Below are 22,743 nucleotides of genomic sequence, written 5' to 3' on the forward strand. Positions count from 1 at the left end.
AAAAAATTCACTCGCTTTTTTTTTTTGGCCACGTCAACCGTAGAGGGGGAAATTAATTCACTTGAAAGTTGTTAAGGGGGTAGATAATTGCTCTATTCATTTAGGGTCTAAAGTAAGTTTGGGCGATAAGTTCAAGGGGGTTTCGATGTATTTTTTCACCCGAATACTCCTTTTTTTTCACTGAATTTAATTTTATCGGCTCTTCCTGCTACCCTAAAATTACTTTAGTTTAACGTATACAAATTATAGACATAATTTGTATAAGCATTCAATTTGATATCTTTTACAAATTGATATATACGTATATAGATATATGTGTGTGTAAAAATAAGAATACAATAAATATAGGTAAAAACAAGAATATAATAAAATATAAAATATTTATTTTAATGAATAAAAATATACATATATATGATCACAATATCCCCCCAAAAAATAAAAGATTAGAAAGAATGTGAATACGATCTGTCAAAAGACATTTTTTTATTTTGATATTACAATATTTAATTATATTTAATTAAAATAGTTTATAATATAATATAAAAATAGATTCCTTTTTTAGTATTTAACAACTTGTAGAAATAGAGATAAAAATACGAGTCTCATTTTTTATTTAATTTTTAAAAATTATTAAGGACCAAGAAGCATCGGAAAAGTAATTAATTAAGGACCAAGAAGCATCGGAAAAGTAATTAAAGGAAAAAGGGCGAACCAAAATTGAATGCCAACAACAAACAATCTCCATCAATATCTGATGGCATCTCTCAACTAATTAGTATACTATACGACTCAAGCAAACCCAGTTTATGCAACTTCTTATGACATCCAGTCAAGAACTCAACACCGGTAAACCTAGGGGGCCCAAATGGGTGAATCTCTCAAACCTCTTCTGATCTTCTAAGAACATAACTACATTTGTAACAAGAGGTGGCATGGTGAATCTAGCTGGATGACATCCCACCTGAGGAGGTAACATAGATGAGGGGTGAACTCCTAATCTTAGAATACCATACTCAGATGCAGGTATTGAAGAAGGAATAATACTTAGAGTTTATGGAGCACCAAAAACAGATGTAGATAATACTAGAGGATCCACATTCAAAGCTGAAGGGACACCATAAGCAGACTCTGTCACCAAAGAAAGTACAATACTCGTAGCTGAGAGAACACCAGGCTCACTCAAAGGATCACTCTCTAAACTGATCAATAAGTAAACCAGTAATCCCTCCAAGATTGGGGAAAACGAACTCAGTGGAATTGAAGTAGGCCCTATATCTCCAACATGCTAAACTAGAGGATCAGGGGAGAGTCTTCTAACTACCTTGAGATGGGTAGATACTCATGCCCATTTACTACCTTAAGCTCATCAACGACTCATAACTCGCCATCTAGACTAGGCTCTCTTCTTGGATGCAAAGCTTTGCATCCCTAACCTCACAAGATCTAGTCATCACCCTATGTACAGAAAATAGTAAAATATGACTTCAAAGACAAGGTAAAAAATATTCAAATGATAAGGAATAAAATAAGAAAAAATTCCTAAAGACATCTTATAGCCTCTCAAAGATAGATATTCACGTCTATGTACCAATCCATGAACTATATTAGATACCTCATTCTTACACTGTTGAGACCAATGAACCTGGATGCTCTGATACAAATTTGTCATGACCTAAAAATCAAGAGTCATGATGGCACTTGTCGCAACAAGCCTTGTCAAGGATCATTTTATTTTTGATCGTTCTGTGTTTGTAATTTTGAATTTAACTTGAATTATATTTAGGGTTGTTAAAAGGGTATTTTGGGAGAGTTTTGAAAAATTTGAAAAGGGTTCGGGGCTATTTTGAAACTCTGAGGTAATATGCCTCTGCAATATCAATATGCCATAGAGGTTAACCTCCGCAATATTGACGTAACATGGAGGCTCCGCGATAACGACATGCCATGAAGTGTTTTAATTTTGTCTAGTTTTATTTTTTCACTTGGGGTGAGGGGCTATTGGTCTTTTCACCCTTTCCACAACTTATAAACATAAAATGACCCTTTTTTTTTAGTTTTCAAAAGTCAAAATCATCCATTCTCTCTTAAAACTTAGAAGTCAAGAACATTCAGGGGTTTTATAGAAAAATTCATCATCCAGGCTCCAAACTTTAAATTGACTTTAATTGCCTATATGTTTCATGTATGTTTCTCTTTCCTAAACTTTAATTTCATATTATGGCATGGATTGAATAGATTTTCATGTGATTTAAATTGTGGGTTTTAAAATTGGATTGAGGATTTTTAGTTGTTATTAATTGAATTACTCATCCCATATTTGAATCGATTATTTATGCTTTAAATTTATGTTTTGGGGACTGAATTGGTACATCATTTAAATGGTTAAAATAGGGGTTATGGGTTTCTCCAAGTTGGATGAATTTTGGCTTGGAAATGCATAAACCTTAACTTACCTTTTAAATTTGACTTTTATCATGAAAAATTACATGATTTAACTTGCTTTTGAACTCAATGCATCACATTAATGGATAAATGGATATAAAAACATATTTGAATGACCTTGGTGGTCATGGTTTGGATTTTAATGGAACTTAGGATTCTAATTTGGGTGTGCAAATTAGTTTGCCGTGTTTAATTATGTGAATTGGTTTGGCATGTTTAATTTAGCTTGTAAGCATATTGGTTTGACGATATCAAGTGATAAATATCTTAATGAATGAATCCTGGGTTAATGGTTGGAATTATGTGCAAAGTGATTTTAATTTGGGATTAAATGGGGTTGTGTAGCTTACCGTGAAGGTGTAAGTGTTGAGGGACAAACACTGAAAACCACGTTTGCTAGTGTTGAGGGTCTATATGACCATGTACTTAATACACAATTAATATATATATATATATGTATATATTTGGGATGGCTATTGCCCATGGTGGCCTTAGTTTTCCCTCAGTTTTTACTTGATTCATATAAAGAACATACATTAGGGCCCTTTCAGCAGGGGGAGCTGAACCCATATAGCCATGGTTTCCTTTAGTATGGATCAAGCTACACAGTCCAGGTTAATGATTTTAAAACTCTCATGTTCATGACATTTTTTCTCTATCCCAGCATCCTATATATATAAATGTGTGCATGTGGTTTTGACTATTTTTTGACATGGCATTATTATATCACTTTCCTTGAGTTACATGCTAGTGCTTATTCTACTAATCGTCCTAAGACGCTACATCATTTCATGATGTAGAATCCAAAGACTTTTTTATTGCTCATGTGCAGTGTTAGGTAGAATAGCATATCTATCGTGTTATTGTGAAGTGGTGAGCCTTCACCTTTCGGAAGGCCTTATCATTTTATTATTCTTTCCATATGGACTTAGTACTTTTGTATTTTTTTGGTTATTTTAGGAGGCATGTCTTTACTTATGTGTTATTTTGGTTTTAGAGGCTTATATGGACAGATGTGAGTTGGTAATTATTTGGACTCTTAGTTTCATTTATCTATTCATTTTCTTATTACTATTGACATCTTCTACTTTATTATTATTGTGCTCTTGAGGTTAGGTTAAGGGGGTGATCTCCGGTCTATGGTGGGCTTGAGATACCTATCACGACTAGGCCTTAGTTCTAGTCATAACAAGCTTAGTGCATCATGGTATAGAGTTATTGGGTATTCACAAAGCTGTGTCGAGTAGAGGACTTTTTATGGGTTTGTATCGCACCACACTTATAAGGATCAGGCTACAAGGAACTTAGGAATGTTTTCCTTTCTTGTGTTCTATTTTTGTCTATAAAGTCTAGTGTTATGAAACTTCTCTAACTCTTGGCTTCCTTGTGTTTTAGATCACGCCTCCCCAAAGATCTGATATTCGTAGTAACTGTACTAGTAACTCTGTTCCACCTGAGGAGAATATGGAGGGGACTCACCCAATTTATAGAGTGCAAACCCGGTCTTGGGTCATTGCTCCTGATTGCACCACTCCACGTGAAGTTCCACCTATCCTTACTTTTCATCCCCGAACTTCTCATACTAGTGACACTTATGCTCAGTCACCTCTGAGAGATATCTCTAATGCAGAGTTCTGTCAGTCTATTCATCTGCTTATTCAATTGGTGGCATCTCAGTATCGCATTTTGATCGTGTTAGTTTTGTTTCTCCTTCTTCTGAGGTTACTCGGGTTGGCTAATTTATGAAATTAAATCCTTCAACCTTTACAGGCTCTAAGGTTGAGGAGCTGATGAGTGATGTTTTTACCACTCATTCATACTCATTATTCATGCACAATACCTTGATTTGAATGCATAAATGAGAAAAACTTATGGTTAGATGCACTCATATCCACTCGATATAGGTAGAAAGTAAAGGAGGTCAAAAGATATGGATTAGAGCTGAAGATGATAAAGAGAAAGCAAAGAAGAGTGTAGCTGAAGATCTGGATTTCATTAGCCTAGGTTACCACAACCGCGGTCTTCTAGCCGTGGTCGTGGTCAGTCAAGATGGTCAGAGAAACACTATCACAAAATCTAATTATTGTTGTGCAGGCACGGTCTTAATCAAATACACACGATCGCGGATCAATGGAAACTGACCCAAGGGCATAATTGTAAAATGTCATGGACAAATCCCAAATCATATATAAGCAAAAACCCATTCTTCTTTGGTTATTGCTTGTCTCATAATATATTTTTGAATTCTAAGCTTGAAACCTTAATTGGGTAAGTGTGTAATCAACTTTGGAGACTCAAATTTCTTAGTTTCTTATTGAAAAATGAATTCTTTTGTTGACCCACATTGTATATCTCTCTTTACTTTCTTTATGAGTAGCTAAGTAATTTGGTCTTGGGATTATGTTGAATTAGAGTGTGAGTGGGTATTGTTAAGTTTGCATGGATTTTAGATATTGAGTATGGATTTCACCATTACTTGAGCTTATGAGTTAAAATTTGATGGGTGAAAACTCTAAATTTCCAAATGGGTTTGATGGGTAAAAGCTCCAATCTCTAGAAACCCTTTGTCATCTTCTAAGAGGGACTTAGGTAAATATTAAGTAACCCATAACATCCTCAAAAGAGGGTTATCGGAGGAACAAGGCAATGGTGAACAGTTAAGTCTATGGTTTACTACCTTTTGCAATCTTAGAAATAAGTGTTTAAGAAGAATAAATCATGTCAAGAGCATCATCCTAGAAATAGGGATGTTTGGTTGAGGTTTTGGGTGGTTACATAAACTCCATACTTGTTAGGTGCTCGAAAGAGCCAACGAGTGAAATCGTTGTGGTTTTATCGAAAGACTGACCTCAATGATATTCGACCTAGCCTATCCATTAATTAAAAACTAAATCCCAGGATAAACCAACATTATTCCACATACTTTACCGCTAAGGAAACATAATCCCAAGATTTCTCCAAACCTTGAATTTAGACCAAAGATAGCATTCACCCTGTACTGGTTGAAGTTTGTGTGAAGAATTTTCAACAAATCGACCGATTTACTTATACAAGTTGTTTCCATTAGCATTTCAGGTAACCTTATAATAACTTGAGTACCCATAGGTTGGAAGTCTATAACATTCAATCCTTGAGATTTGACCCTAATTTACATTGGGTTCCTTGACAATGACCGCCTTAACCGTTAAATATTTGAGTGAGTTGAGTATTATCAAAATAAAGTCGTTGCCGGGGAGTAAAATATAAATTTTACTTGTATGGTGCTATTCTTTCTTAGGAATACCCGAATTGGGGTGATTTACTTTTTTTATTGTTTTAAACTATTTTGTAGGTGATCAAAGTGTTAACAGAGCAATGAGCGATAATGGAAGTAATTTTAGGCCCTTTGATGCCCCACTAGACGATGAAGGCCAATTAAATGAGGCAGGGCAAACAAGTTCTATCCGTATCCCACCAACTAATGGGAATGGTATGTTTCATGTGACTAGCATAATGGAAATGAAAGGATTATATGGGGGTCAAGCATATGAAGACCCAAATGTTTATTTAAAAATTGTTATGGAGGTTTGTGCACATTAACATAATACATATTATGCAAGAATCCATTCGGCTTTGACTCTTCCCATTATCACTAATGGGTGAGGCAGTTTTATGGCTTTGCTCATTTCCACCTTGCTCAATCACCTCTTGGAAGAAGCTTACCACGGTGTTCTTTGATAGATACTTCCCACCATAAAAAATGCTTCAAAATTAGGATAAGACTGTAAACTTTCGGCAATTGATGGATAACCATTGTTTGAAGCATGGGAAAGGTTTAATGGAAAGCTAGCCCAATGCCTAAATCATGAGGTCACGGATGAGATGCTCCTTGAGATTTTCTATAGAGCTCTTGATCTATTGAACAAAATGGTTGTGGATAATGCATCAGGTCACTCTATTATAAAATTACATCATCTTGTGGCTTTCCAATTGATAGGTGAAGTATCCAAACAAAACCAATGGTGTTACACTCGTGATGCCGATGCTCCTAAGACCCCTTATACTACCTCCATGGTGACCAATGAGCAAAGAAAATAAGAAGAGGGGAAAGAGGAGAACATGTCTAAAATGATGACCCAACTTGAGTTTCTAATAAAACATGTTATGGGAGTACCCGCTAAATCTCATAACATCAAAGCCTTATGAAGACGATGATAAGGCAAAAAAGTTGAATGAAGAAATTCTGTACTTGGCAAACTACTCAGGGGTTCTCGCCCCGCCTATCAAAGGCAAGGTTTGAATCAAGGTTGGATGGTTTGAGATAAAGATTGGACAGATAGAGAACCTAACTATAACCTCTACATTCCTCCTCATGATAGGGCTAAGGCCAAGGAGTCAAATGTCATTGACTCTAAAAAGTTCAAGACTGAAGATGTTTTGGCATAAATCTTGAGTAGAGTTGAAGGTACGAATAAAGTGGTCCTTGACTTGAAGGGTGACTTCTCTGTACTCTCCCAAATGGTGGTGTCTTACTCCGCCTCCATCAAATAATTGGAGACCCAAGTCGGGCAAATCTCCATGCAACTAAATGCAAGGGCTAGAGGAGGATTTCCGAGTTACACAATTGCTAACCCAAAGAAGAAACCACAAGTCCTAGCAATTGTCACTAGAAGTGGGAAAGCACTTGAAGAGACCCTCTGAGGAGATGTGAATAAAAATATGCCCAAGGCCAAGGCAAAATAGGTGACACCACAAAGAAAAAAAGCAAATGATGAGAAAGAGATAGATAGAAGCAATGAGGAAGTGGTTGAAGTTGAAAATCCACAAGTAGAAGCAAATCCAACCATCCATATTCCTCCTTCATTCCCTCAATGGTTACATAAAAAGAAAGAGAGTGACAAATTGAGAAAATTAATGACAAAACTTAGCAATCTTTCCATAAATATCCCACTACTTGAGGCGATTCAAGAGATTTCGAGATACGCTAAGTTAATAAATAAGTTAATGTCCAACAAGAAGCTCATTGAGGGTGATACCATCGAAGTTACTCATGGGTGTAGTGCTATTATGGATCGCAAAGTTGCAGAAAATAAAAATGACCCCGGAGCCTTCACGATCCCTTGCACCATTGGGAGTCATAAGTTTACAAAAGCTCTTTATGACCTTAGTGCAAGCATTAACCTAATGTCGTATGTCATCTATAAGAAACTTGGTTTGGAAACTCCTACACTAATCTTGATGCGACTTTTGATGGCAGGCAGGTCCATAAAAAAGTCGGTGGGTATATTATTTGATGTCCTCATAAAGGTGGATAAATTTATTCTCCTGGTGGATTTTGTTGTATTAGATTGTAAAGGGACCAAGAGGTGTCCATTATTCTTGGTCGTCCTTTCTTGGACACCGGGAGAAATATTATTGATCTATAGTATGGAGAAATAAAATTTTGAGTGCAAAAAGGCACGGTATCGTTCAAAATTTGCAAGTCAAAGAAGCAAACTGCGGAGCTCCAAGTAATATCCGTGGTGGATATCGAAAATGAGACAATTAAAGATGAGGGGTTTGAGGACCTATCATGAGATTGAAAGAAAAAAGAAGTCGTGCCACGGCGATAACTATAGCGCTAGGTGGAAGGTAACCTACAAATGCCACGAGACTGGCTCATATCCTTTTTTTTATGTTCTCGTAGTATAGATTTTGTCTTTTGTATTTTAATAACCCATGCATTTGTGGCACTTTGGATTGCATTGAATGAGCTTTGAAAAGGGTCAAGTATGAAAGTTTACTTTAAAAATTCGAGTAGGAAAATTCTGTGAAAATTGAGTAAAATGCTAAACAGGGGAAAACAGGTGAGCAAAAACTGCTCTTAGTTACAGCGATCGCGGCTACAAGGGTGTTCGCAGTCGCAGCCCATGACTGCGGTCGGGTTATTTCAGTCATTTAACCCCTAGTGTTATTTATTTCCCTCACATTTCCTTTTCAAGAGTATACTCTCAATATAAGCTATATTGTTGGCCAAGTTGTAAGCTCTCGAACAACCTCCGTGCATATCCCACTTGCATCACAACGCCAATAGGTGACTTGAACCCTTGCTTTCATTTTTGAAATTAGGCCATTGAGTGTATAGTTAAGAAATGGCTTCAAATTTGTGAGTGTTATGATTTACATGTGATCATAATTATTATCGTTGCGATGTTGGCTGCTTGATTTAGGTGTGTACATAAGAGGGGAAATCTTGAGTACCCAATAGTGTGTGAAAAAAAGTAGACAAATGAGATGTGTACACCTAGTGTTTGATAAATTGCTCAAATAAACTTCAATAGTAATGTTTGCTTGTTGAAGGGTGCATTCACTCACTTATAGAATTACTCACCTGACCTTCATGCACCCATATTATAGAATATACTAGTAGTCTGAAGCTGGGAGGAATTCAAACGTGCAGATCTAGAACAGAACAAGCCTCAAGTATCGCGATCGCAGTCAAAGATCACGACTATGGTAATGTGAATGCAGTCCTAACTCGTGATCACAGTAACGAGGACAGGTTCCTGTCATGCCAAAAATCCTATGATTTCAAATTTTGGCCTATGCAACCCCAAGCACCCTGTTCATTGAACTGTAATGATCAATATAACACATCTTGTATAATTAAAATATCGAATGATATAATGTGTGCTTAGTGCTTTTAGGACAACTTCATGGATAAGTATGATCAAATCCGATTTATGATACCCGAGTGCCATACTCACTACTATTATGATCTTTTGAAGACAAAGCTGCTTCCGAAAAGAGGGATTTTCCTGAAGAATGTGCTGGAGAAACTACCAAAATTTCATGACAAACTTAAAGCCACCGAGTAGATGTGCTTTGCCCCGCATCCATGCCTTACAAATAAACAATGGGTCTGAGAATTTCATGCCAATATCAGTGAGGTATCTTTCTCGAACCCACTCAATATGACAGTAAAAATTTAAGAAAAGTCGGTGAAAGTTGGAGCCAAGCAATTCAATGATATTTATAGGCTCAAGCAAGCAGACATGGGTGAACTCAAAGCAAAAAGGTGTAAATCGAGGAATTGGTTGGCACAACGGCTATGTCCTAAAAAAGAAGTATCATGGACCAAAACTAAAAGCAACATCTCCATGAATGACTTCACTTTTGAGGCTCGAATATGGTTGCACATTATTTATAGCCGAGTTTTTCCTTGCACCCACATAACAGCAGTCCTTGAATTGCGTGCTTGGATAGTTGCTTGTATTCTAGACGACATTCCTTTGGATAATGGTCAACTCATAGTCAATGAAATAGATCATTTCAAAAACCAAGGTGGTATAAATATCTTTTACCCTTCTCTCATTACTGAGCTTTGCAAGAAAGAAGGGGTGAAAGAGTATGCTAGTGATACATGGATGGGTCCTAGTGCCCCCATCTACCCATTGAGGATTCAAAGAGAGGGCGCACCAGGCAAAAATAATAAAAGAAAGATCAACTTGAAAGAGTCAATATGTAACGAACCTGAGCCTCTTAAGCCAACCACCATGGGACCTCTTAAAGAGATTAGAGTTAATATTGTAACCACTAAAGAGCTTGTGGCTAGCTTGCCTCAAGGGATGGGAGAGACCTCCACCACCCATCACTCATGTGTGTCACGTGTCGATTATGATGAGTACAAAAAAGACCAAAAGAAGCAAAAAACTACTATTGATCGGCTTGATAAAGCCTACTCCTCTTTGGCGGTATCATATCGGGACCTTCAGAGTGCACATGAAAAAATGATCACTAGGAAGAAAAAGAGAGATAAGTTCTTTACCAAGATGTGGAAAGAGGTGAAGGGTCTATGAAATATTTTAAGATCCTAAAGAAGGCTTCCTACTTCTTGGGTGGACAATGATGATGAGGCCCCAATCGAGTAGTTAGATCTTGAGGAGGATGGTGATGATACAAGGTCTAAAAGTTATAGCAGCCCTTGATACGATTTTAGAGAACACCCTTATCTCTTCAACCCTTGATTATTTGTAAAGTGGGGACACTACTACCTCGTTAGTTGGGGGTGTTTCCTTATTCATGATATTTGGGCCTGTATTATTGATATTTCTGCATTCTTCTCTGCTCTTTTGGATAATTCTTACCTTTATTTTTATTTAATTTGTAATATTCAAGCACTTTGATGGTGCCCATATTTGCATGGACTAGTTATTTGTTTTTGTTAGTTGATCATTTTAGTTTGAATTACACTAGATGAGTCCTGCCATTTTGATTGGGTTTCTATTAGTAGGTGCAGGGAAAGTCTCAGTACCTATGGCATTGAAGTTATAAAATGCAAAAGAAGTTTGAGTACTTGTAGCATTGATGTTTTAGGATCACATTCATATCCATTGGTGAAGTCTAAACATATGGGTAGTTCGCCCATACTATGATTCACAATGTGAGACTATGGCTTGTATTGTTTCCATAATTAGAAAATTATAAGTGGTGCAGATACAAAGGCAAACAACCCCCTCCGTCCGAAAATTTTTACAAAATCCAAAGGCATAGATGTGAGCAATTTTTAATGATATTTTCCTTTTTTATGACTTTAAGAATTGATATTAGAAAGGTAATGAATGCCCCATATTTATCTCGAGCGGGTAGAACGATTGAACTATTTTGACGGTATTTGCATGCCATATATGTAAGGTTGATTGTCTTTATCTCTTGTGTACTTGTACTATCTAGAACTTGCCCCTTTAGTCTTTCAAAGCTAATTTAGATTGAACTTGGTTGGAGAAATGATCTTAGGTTATTTTTGTGATTTTGGTACCCACTTTAAGCCCTAAAAACCTACCCTTGCATAAGTATAATCCTTCGTACCCACTTCGAGCCTTTGGACCTTTTTTTGGCAAACATATTATAAGCCTTGAACTATTCATTTTACCCTTCTTTTGAACCATATCCTTTTTGAACTAAAAAATATAATTTGAAACAAAAATCCTAAGTTGGGGGTGGAAAAGATTGAAGGAAAAAAATTTGGTTCCACGAAGAGTTAGTGTATGCCTAATGTGCCTAAGTTTTGAAAAGAAGAGAATAGAAGAGAAAATGATCCAAAAAAGAAAAAATAGCTTTAACATTGTAAGAAAATATGATAAAATAAGTTAGGCGAGCAAAGAAAGCAAAAAGTAGGCATGATAAAAGAAAGACAGTAAGGAAAGTGGCCCATAGTTATAGAGAAAAAGAAAGAATTTTGAAAAGTATGATGTAGATGTTCAAGGAAGGGTGTAGCCATGTTGTTTCCAAAATGATATCCTACCCTACCCCAATCCTACATTACAATCTTAGAAAGTATTTCGAGATCTCCAACCGCTTACCTTCTTTGTGGTGGTGATTAAAAATTGGGGCAAGCCTATTGTATAGTGCTTGTTAACTGGAGAACTTCTTGAGAGAGTGAGGCTTGCACTTAAAATTCCTTGTTGCATGATTAGTAAATAGGTGTGTGAAATTTTTCTTTCTCATGAGGAGGCAAGTGAGCTAGTTGAGGTGGGTAATTTTGTCATCTTCCGCGCAATGAGGTAGATAAAGGTAGTGCATGCAATTCATTTTTAGAGCGTTAGTAGTTGTTACATGGTTGTTTCCCAAGGTCTTTTGCATCCTTTTCTATATTATTTTATAATAAGGGGAGTAGTAAAAAAAACTTATTTGTCTATATGTAAAACATTTTTAGTGGTGGCACTCAAGTTTAGTCATCATGATTATTGATTAATAAAATGAGGGCACACATTATCTTATAATATAGGGTTAGTATTACTCGAGGATAAGCAAAGTCTTAAATTGGGGGTGTTGATGACTAGTGCTTTTACCATTCATTCATACTTATTATTCATGCACAATGCCTTGATTTGAATGCATAAATACCTAATATCCACTCGATGCAGGTAAAAAGCTAAGGTAGTCAAAAGATATGGATTGGAGCTAAAGATGATAAAGAGAAAGCAAAGAAGAGTGCAGTTGAAGACCTAGATTACATCAGCCTCGATTACCGCGACTGCGGTCCTCTAACCGTGGTTGCAGTCAGTCAAGATGGTCAGAGCAACACAGTCACAGAATCTAACTATGGTCATACAGGCGCGATCGCAGTTAAATACATGCGATCACAGATCAGCAAGAACTGGCCCTAGGGCAGAATTGTAAAATGCCATGGAAGAATCCTAAATCATATATACGCAAAAACCCTTTCTTCATTGGGTATTTCTTGTCTCATAATATAGTTTTGAATTCGAAGTTTGAAACCCTAATTGGGTAAATGTATAATCAACTTTGGAGACTAAAATTTCTTAGTTTCTTATTGAATAATGAATGCTTTGGTTGACCCACATGGTATTATTCTCTTTACTTTCTTTATGAGTAGCTAAGTAATTTGGTCTTGGGATTATGTTGAATTAGTGTGTAATTATGTGTGGGTATTGTTGGGTTTGCATGGATTTTAGTTGTTGAGTATGGATTTCACCATTGCTTGAGCTTATAAGTTGGGATTTGATGGGTAAAACTCCAAATTTCCAAATGGGTTTGATGTGAAAGCTCCAAGTTCTAGAATCCTTTTGTCATCCTCAAAATAGGGACTTAGGTGTTATGTAACCCATAACATCCTTGAAAGAGGATTATCGTGTGACAAGGCAATGATGAACAACAAAGTCTATGGTTTACTACCCTTTGTAATCTTAGAAATAAGTGTTTAAGACGCGTAAATCATATCAAGACCATCATCCTAGAAACAGGGACGCTTGGTTGAGGTTTTGGGTGGTTACATAAACTCCATACTTGTTAGGTACTCGAAAGAGCCAATGGGTGAAATTGTTGTGGTTTTATCAAAAAATTGACCTCAATTATATTCGCCCTAACTCTGATTCTTGATTTTAACCTAAAATTCAAAGATTTTATTCAATAGACTATCTGTTAATTAAAAACTAAATCCCATGATAAACCAATATTATCCTACCCACTTTACCTCTAAGGAGACATAATCCTAAGATTCCTCCAAACCTTGAATTTAGACTAAAGATAGCATTCATCCCATACTAGCTGAAGTTTGTGTGAAGAATTTTCAACAAAACCCACTATTTACTTATACATGTTTTTTCCATTAGTATTTCAGGTAACCTTATAGTAACTTGAGTACCCATAGGTTGGAAGTCTATAGCATTCACTCCTTGAGATTTGACCCTAATTTACATTGGGTTACTTGACAATGACCGCCTTACCCCTCAAATATGGGAGTGATTTGAGTGTTATTAGAAGGATCCGCTGGTATTTATTGATGAGATAGAGAAGATTCTTAGGGTGATGCATGCTACTAATTTAGAGGGTGTGGCGTTCACTGCTTATCAGTTGAAAGATATAGCTTATCAGTGGTATATGGTGTGAAAATCTATGAGGGGTGATAATATGGAGCAGGTGGTATGGGATGACTTTTTAGGGTCTTTTCTTGATTAATTTTTACTCGAGAGTTGAGAGAGACGAAGGTTGAGGAGTTTGTGAATCTGAAACAAGGTAAGATGAGTGTGAAATAATGTGCACTAAAATTTCAACAACTGACTCGTTATACTCCAGAGTTGGTTTCTAACATGAGATTAAAGATAAAGAAGTTTGCTTTTGGGTTGTCCCATAACTTGGTATTGGAGTGTAAGGTTGCAATATTGTACAATGTTATGGATATCTCTTGACTTGTGGTTTATATGCATTAGGTAGAGGATGAAAAGAAGAAATACATAGAGATTGGAGAGAGGTAGAATAAGAAGTTTAGTTATTCAAAGTAGGGGAGGGGTCAACAGAATAATGAGACAGATGGTAGACAATGGTCCGAGAAGAAGAATTGGGAAATTTCTATTGGTCTGCTAGTGCTCCCTATCCTAATCCTTCGGGTGATTTTCATTCTTGGCTAGTAGTGGTCCTAAGGTACGGTGTCTGCAATCTTAGACTAGTGGAGCTTAGTTAGCCCCACATTATCCTCCTTGACATTTTTATGGGCAACTTCATCGTGGTTATTATGAAGAGGGGAGGAATCAATGTTATAATTGTAGTCATCTTTGTCACATGCAATGAGATTGTCCTTCAACCAAGGTTTCCACTAGATTTAATAAAGTTCCAATTTCCAACTCTTTAATTTCTGTGCCAAAGGGCGCTATATCTGGTATCGACACTAGCCAGAATTATCTCTATGCACTTATTAATCATTAGGCATCTCCAGATATTGTTACTGGTATGTTATAGCTCTTTTCCCATGATATTTATTGTTTGATTGATCTGGGTTCTACCCTATCTTATGTAAATTCTTAATGGTTGTGCATTTTGTTTTTGGTCCTAAAAATATTTCTGACCCTTTTTCTGTGTCTACTCTGGTGGGTGATTCTATTATTTCTAGAAGAATTTATAAGGGTTGTGCGGTGTCCATCTTTCATAGAAAGACATTAGTGAATTGATAGAGTTGGATATGGTGGATTTTGATGCTATTTTGGGGATGGGTTGACTCTATTCATACTATGTTTCTCTGGATTGTAGGACCCAAAAGGTCAGTTTTCACTTTCCTAAGGAATCAGTATTAGAATGGGAGGGCAGTTCTTTAGTACCCAAGAAAGTTTTAGAAATTGATTTCAAAGGGGTGTCTATATCACTTAGTTTGGGTTAAGGATTCTGACTCTGAAAGTCCTTCTTTGCAATTTGTCCCTGTGGTTAATGAATTTAGTAAAGTGTTTTTCGATGATCTTTCTAGAATTCCTCCCGATAGGGAAATAGATTTTGGGATTGATATTTTATCAAATACCCATCCTATTTTTATTCCTCCGACAGAATTAAAGGAGCTGTTAAAAGATCTTCTTGATAAGGGTTCCATTCATCCTAGTGTTTTTTCACGAGGTGCTCGTATAAGAAAGATGGGTTTTTTAGGTGTGTATAGACTATCGTTAACTAAATAAGGTGACACTATAGAATAAGTACCCTCTTCCTAGAATTGATGACCTTTTTTATCAGCTTCAGGGTGCTAGATGTTTTTCTAAGATTGATCTTCGTTCAGGTTATCATTAGTTGAAAATTAGGGAGTTTGATATTCCCAAACAGTTTACCAAATCTGATATGGTCATTATGAGTTTTTGGTTATGTCATTTGGATTGACCAATGCTCGGTCCGCGTTTATTGATCTTATGAATTAGGTTTTCAAGAATTTTTTGGATTTGTTTGTTATAGTCTTCATTGATGACATCTTGGTGTACTCTAAAAGTGAGGAGGACCATGTCAATCACCTCTAAATTTTGTTGCAGACTCTTAAAGATCAGAAGTTGTATGCTAAAGTTTCTAATTATGAATTTTGGTTATGTGTTGTGATCTTTCTTGAGCATGTTGTTTCTAGTGAGGGGATCAAGGTGGATCCACATAAGGTTAAAGCAGTTAAGAAATGCCCTAGACCCATGACTCTAACTGACATATGGAGCTTCTTGGGCTTAGCTGGGTATTATAGGAGGTTTGTGGAGAGTTTTTCTTCTATTGTTGCTCTGTTGACTACGTTAACTAAAAAAAAAGTTACATTTTTGTGGTTTGATACTTATGAAGGTAGTTTTAAGAAGTTGAAGGATAGGTTGAATTTTGTGCTAGTTTTAACCCTACCTGAGGGTACTGATGCTTTTGTTGTGCTTTGTTATGTGTCCCTTATAGGAATTGGTTATGCTTTGATGTAGCGGTAAGGTTGTGGCTTATTCTTCCAAGCAACTTAAGGTTTATGAGAGGAACCATCCAACGCAAGATCTAGAGTTGGCGGTTGTGGTTTTTGCATTGAAAATTTGGCACTACTATTTGTATGAAGGGCATATGGATATATATTCATATCATAAGAGCCTGCAGCATGTGTTTACATAGAAGGAGTTAAATCTCAGGAAGAGAAGGTGGCTTGAATTTCTTAAGGATTATGACATGAGCCCGCACTACCATCTAGGTAAAGCTAATGTGGTTGTTAATGCTCTTAGCAGATTATCTATGGGGAGCTCATCCCATGTTGATATGGATAAAAGAAGGTTGGTGAACGACATTCACGAATTGGCTAACTTGGGAGTTCGTCTTTTGGACTCTAACAATAGGGGAGTTATTATTTAGGAAGTGCTTAAATCATCTCTTGATGTTGAGGTGAAGGAGAAGTCGACTTTGGATCCCATACTTATGCACTTTAAGGTATCAAGGTAGGTTATGTTCCTGATGATGATGGGCTACGGGAAAGAATTTTGATTGAGGTTCATGAGTCTAGATATATAGTTCATCCAGGTTAAACTAAGATGCACCATGACCTGAAGGAGATCTATTAGTGGAACAATATGAAGAGGGATGTAGTGAATTTTGTGGCTAAGTGTATAGTCTGGTAACAAGTTAAGGTAGAACACTTGAGGCCTGGTGGCATATGTCAAAAGATAGAGTTTCCCATGTAGAAGTGGGAGATGATCAACATGGATTTCATTACGAGTCTTCCGTGGTCTCGCAATCAGTATGATTCAATTTAGGTTATTATGGATAGGATGACTAAGTCTGCTCATTTCTTGCCTGTCAGGATTAACTACTCAGAAGAGGATTATGTTAAGTTGTTCATTCAGGAGATTGTGAAGTTGCATAGTGCGTAAATTTCTATTATTTTAGACCAAGGTATATAGTTTTCATCTCACTTCTAGCATTCGTTTTAGAAAAGTTTGGGTACTCAGGTGAACCTTAGCACCGCTTTCCATGGTCAAACATATGGACAAGCAGAACGTATTATTCAGACTTTGAAGGATATGCTGAGGGCCTGTGTGATTGATTTTAAGGAAAGTTAGGTTGATCATTTGCCTCTCATTGAGTTTGATACAATAATAGTTATCACTCTAGCATTCAGATGGTACCTTTTGAGGCTCTTTATAGTAGAAGGTGTAGGTCTCCTATTAGGTGGATTGAAGTAGGTGAGACTAGGTTGTTTGGTCCTAACTTGATTCACTAAGCCATGGAAAATATGACGTGATTAGAGATAGACTTAAGACTGCTCAAAATCGCCAAAAGTCTTATGCGGATGTAAGGCGAAGAGAGTTGGAGTTTGAAGTAAGCAATTGGGTATTTTTGAAAGTGTCTCCTATGAAAAGAATCGTGAGATTTGGGAAGAAGGGGAAGCTTAGTCCTTGCTACATTGGTCCATATCAGATTTTGAAGAAAATTGGGGATGTCGCATTTAAGTTGGATTTGCCTGCGAGTTTGAGCTCAATTAATCTTATTTCCCATGTGTCTATACTGAAAAAGTATGTGAGTAATTCTTTCTTGATAGTGCCTGTTGAGGATGTTGGTGTTATAAAACTTTGTCTTATGAGGAAGTCTAGATTGAGATATTAGATAAGCAAGTTGTCAGATTGAGGACCAAGGATATAGCCTCGATGATGGTCCTTTGGAGAAACCAAAAATGGAAGAAGCCACTTGGAAAACTGAAGAAGATATAGAATCCAAGCATCGGTTCTTGTTCTCCATGTTGGATAACAATACGTAAGGTATAAGTCTCGTTTCTTCAACAATACATAAGGTATAAGTCTCGTTTCTTCTTGTTGAAATTTGAGTTTGCTATTTGATTTTGATGTATTCTTGCTATTCTCGTCCTAAAATGTCCTAACTCATTATTAAAGAACGAATGATCCTAAGGAGAGGATAATGTAAGACCCTTAAAATTTTGATCATTTTATTTTTGACCCTCTCGTGTTCATAATGTCGATTTTTACTTGAATTATTTTTAGGAATGTTAAAAGGGTATTTTAGGAAAGTTTTGAAAATTTTGAAAGTGGCTCGGGGCTATTTTAAAACTCCGAGGCAGTGTGCCTCAGCAATATCAATGTGCCACAGAGGTTAAACTCCACGATATTGGCGTGGCACAGAGGTTAACCTCCACGATAATAGCGTGCCACCCCAGTGTTTAAATTTCATCCAGTTTTTTTTGTTTCACTTGGGGTGAGGGGTTTTTGGTCTTTTCACCCTTTTCATGACTTATAAACACAAAAGTGAACCTTTTTCATCAGTTTTCAAAGACCAATATCACCCATTCTCTTTTAAAACTCAAAACCTAAGAACATTCAAAGGTTTCATAAAGAATTCATCATTCGAACTTCAAATTTCAAATTAACTTCAATTTCTTGGGTGTTTCAGGCATGTTTATCTTCCCTAAACTTTAATTTTACATTGTCGTATGGATTGAATGGATTTTCATGTGATTTAAATTGCGGGTTTTAAAATTAGCTTAAGGATTTTTTATTGTTACTGATTGAATTACGCGTCCCATGTTTTGAATCGATTATGTATACTTTAAATTGATGTTTTTGGGACTGAATTTGTTTATTATATAAATGGAATGGGGGACATGGGTTTCCCCAAATTTGATGAATTTTGACTTGAAATTTCATGAACCGCAACCTACTTTGTAGATTTGATTTTTATTATGAAAAATTACATGGTTTAACTTGCTTTTGAACACAATGCATTGCATTAATAGATAAATGGATATAAAAATGGATTTGGATGGCCTTGGTAGCCATGGTTTCGATTTTAATGGAACTTGGGAGTCCAATTTGGTTATGTGAATTGGTTTGGCATGTTTAATTTAGCTTACAATCATATTGCTATGATGATACCAATTGGTAAATGTCTTACTAAATGACTCCTGGGTTAATGGTTGGAATTATGTGCAAAGTGATTTTAATTTAGTCTTAAAGGGGTTTGTATAGCTCACTGTGAAGGTGAAAGTCTCGAGGGGACGAACACTGAAAACCACGTTTCTCGATGTTGGGGACCTATATGACCTATATATATATATATACATATATATATATATATATGTTGGGGATGTCTATTGCCCATGGTGGCTTTAGTTTTCCTCTGTTTGTGCGGCTGGCACGCACTGGGACCCTTTCAGCAGAGGGATCTGAACCCATATAGCCCATTCTATATATGTATATATAAATGTGTACATGTGGTTTTGACTGATTTTTGGACATGACATTATATTTATCAGTTTCCTTGAGTTACATGCCAGTGCTTATCCCATGGCCGTCCTAGGAGGCTACATTATTTCATGATGTAGGGTCTAAAAGACTTTTCTATTTCTATTAGGCAGCATTAGGTAGATTAACATGTCTATCGAGTTGTTGTGAAGTTGCGAGTCTCCATCCTTCGGAAAGCCTTACCATTTTATTTTTCTTTTCTTCTTAACTCAATACTTTAGGATTCTTTTTGGTCGTTGTCGGGGGCATGTCCCGACTTAGATGTTATTTTGGTTTTAGAGGCTTTCGTAGATAAATATAGGTTGGTTATTATTTGGACTCTTAGTTTCATTTGAGTTATCTATTCATCTTCTTATTATTGTCGATTGACATTCGCTTTAATGTTATTATTGTGCCCTTGAGGTTAGGTTAAGGGGGTGATCTCCGGTCCATGGTAGACTTGAGATACCCATCACGACTAGGCTCTGTTTTGGATCATGACAGACTATTATCCAAACTGGTATGAAAAGGGAAAAACAACGCCAACATCCAAGGCAAGACTCTTAGAACAGAGTTGAACTACACAAAATAGTAAAAATGAGAAATACACATCTAAAAATACCATACATAATCCCAAAACCTGGTGTCACAGTATGAGAACTGACTAATACAACTCAAATTTAAAATATACATAGGATATCCAAAAGGAGTAAACTCTATCTCTAAATACAAGTAAAGATATAGTCAAGATAAGAAAGAGGTAGTAGTCAGCTCTGGATGCATAGATCAACTGCTACCTCAAATGGGCTCCAAGTATCGCCTGAATCAACTGTCGTGAGGTGCACTCATACCTGGATCTGCATCGAAAGGGTGCAATAGGAGTAAGTATGATCATCCACTTATAAGTATCATAGGCCGACTGAGCAAAGTAGAAAATAAAGCATCACCTGTAAATCAGAAAATGTCCCAAACGGTAACCCACACCGTCTCCACTAATATTTCTACAATATTCACATATACCATATACAAATATAATAAAAATACTGGTTTTCAGATATTACACATACAAGTATGAAGAAAGAAATACACAAAGACAAGTATTATATCAAGGACAATAATACAACACAGAAAGGGCACAAAGTAAATAGAAATTCAATAAAAATGAGGACGATGATGTAATGCACGAGGTTATCACACAACTTTCATATACACCTATTGAGTTGTGCTCCCGAGGTAGGACCCATGGGGAGTTCATCAACTCATATATAATCTATATCCAATACCAATATCCATATCTCCTCTCCAACATATTCATTGGTAGAAGGTTTTAAAGATGTCATATTTTCAATCAATGGCACCAATGTTTAATGAAGGTATATGATATGATAATGTAATGCTCATAACTGACCAGAATGAGAATTTTCTTAACCAACCAATATACCAACCAAGTGAGCCAAAAATCCACTCAATAGTCCAACTATCCATGAAATACAACATAAGTCATATACCAAAAGAGTAAAATACACCTAAATATGCCATTGATACCACATAAATTTCAATTTAGGCCTTTTCATCTAACAAGATACAATCAATTTCACATATACAAGGCCAACAATATCATATAAGACCTCGCACGGTCACACATAATAAATAATATCCTCAAAATCACCAATTAGCAATAATATAGGCCCCCACATGGACACTATACAATAATATAGTAATTTTCATGATTGGTTCCCTTACCCATAACACGATTTCATACCAATATTAACTACCCAGCCCAGTGCGAGAAAAGTTAAGTCATAACCTACCTTGAATATCGAACACCATACTGAACAACCTTTAGTCTTTCCCTCAATGAACGAATCCGAAATCAATTAAAACATACAGATATAAAATCTACACACTAAAAGAAAGCCAACAATATTCATATTACCCACTTTCGAGTCTAGGTCAAAATGGACCCCCGAAATAGATTTTTCAAAAAAGAAGGATAAAATTAATTTTTTTGTCCAAAAATATATTTTTCATAATTAAGAGAACTTATAGAAGAAAACTCAAGTAAACACGAGTTAAAATTGGGGTTTAAATAAAAAAAATATGAATTTAGGCCTTCCAAGCTAAAATCCCCAATTTCACCTTTTAAATTTAGGATTAAACAAGGTTTTAATGATAAAAATCGAAGGAAATGATTAAAATAAGAATTTGGAGCTTATCTGAGCTTGAAAATAGAGCAGAATACTCAAAAACTCAAAATTCCTAGCTCCAATTCAAAAAAAATAGTAAGAAAAATGAGAAAAAGGTACCTAAATATACCAGGTGTTGCTAAAGCGGTACCCCTCTTGGGGACAGGTATTGCTAAAGCGGTCCCTGACCATTTTATGGTCAGCGCTAAAGCACCCAGGCTACTTTTAAAGAGGTACCGTACGACCGTGCCAAGGCCGCCAAAACAATCAAAGGCTGCTTTAGCGCCCTCCGCTAAAGCGACCAGTTACACTAATTGTTGCACCAGCTGTGGAGACTTGAAATTTTCAAGTCTCCTTGGATTCATCCGAAATCTCAAGAATGCAAATGAATTGTGCTACCCTATCAAATACAACGCTCTGGACTCAATGACGATATCAATTTTTCAAGAAAGTATCATTTTCATAAAGTTGACCTACAAAACTCAATTTCACAACTTCTCGAGCTGATTGTCGAAATGAGATTTAAAAGTTGTAAAATCACACCAATCATGTTATCAATGTAAAAGTGACATTTCGAACTTGCTGGCTCAGTCCATTTTATCATCCGATATACAGATCAATAAATATTGACTAATGTCAACTATAAGATTTTTCAAGCCACCAAAAACCACATTTTCACATAATTCATATCGAAATGCATTGAGACATATGCCAATCATCCTCAAACACCAAAAATACCACAATATAACCATACAGAGGGATAAAATAGTCAAATCACATTAAGATAAACATTTCACATAAATTACCAAAAATCAAGTCGTTGTAGTATTTTTTTTCTACATAATATATCTTTGCTTTTAATCTCTTGAGCTTCGTGTGATAACATGTTAAAATTAATTTAAATGAGTAGCAATATGAAGAAGAAGTAGACAAGAAAATAAAAAGATGAAACAAAAGATGAGAGTTTTTCATTCTTTCATTGTACAAGTGTACAAGTGTCTCAAACACACTCATTTATGCATCTATTTATAATATTACTCATAGATATATGAAAGGATGTCATAAACATAACATTAACTATGAAGGTTATGGGAAGGTTAAAGGGTGTAAGAATTACACCCCATAATTATTATGAAGTAGTGAATGAGTAAATT

Source organism: Capsicum annuum, chromosome 1, assembly GCF_002878395.1.
Source record: "Capsicum annuum cultivar UCD-10X-F1 chromosome 1, UCD10Xv1.1, whole genome shotgun sequence".
NCBI classification, from domain to species: domain Eukaryota; kingdom Viridiplantae; phylum Streptophyta; class Magnoliopsida; order Solanales; family Solanaceae; genus Capsicum; species Capsicum annuum.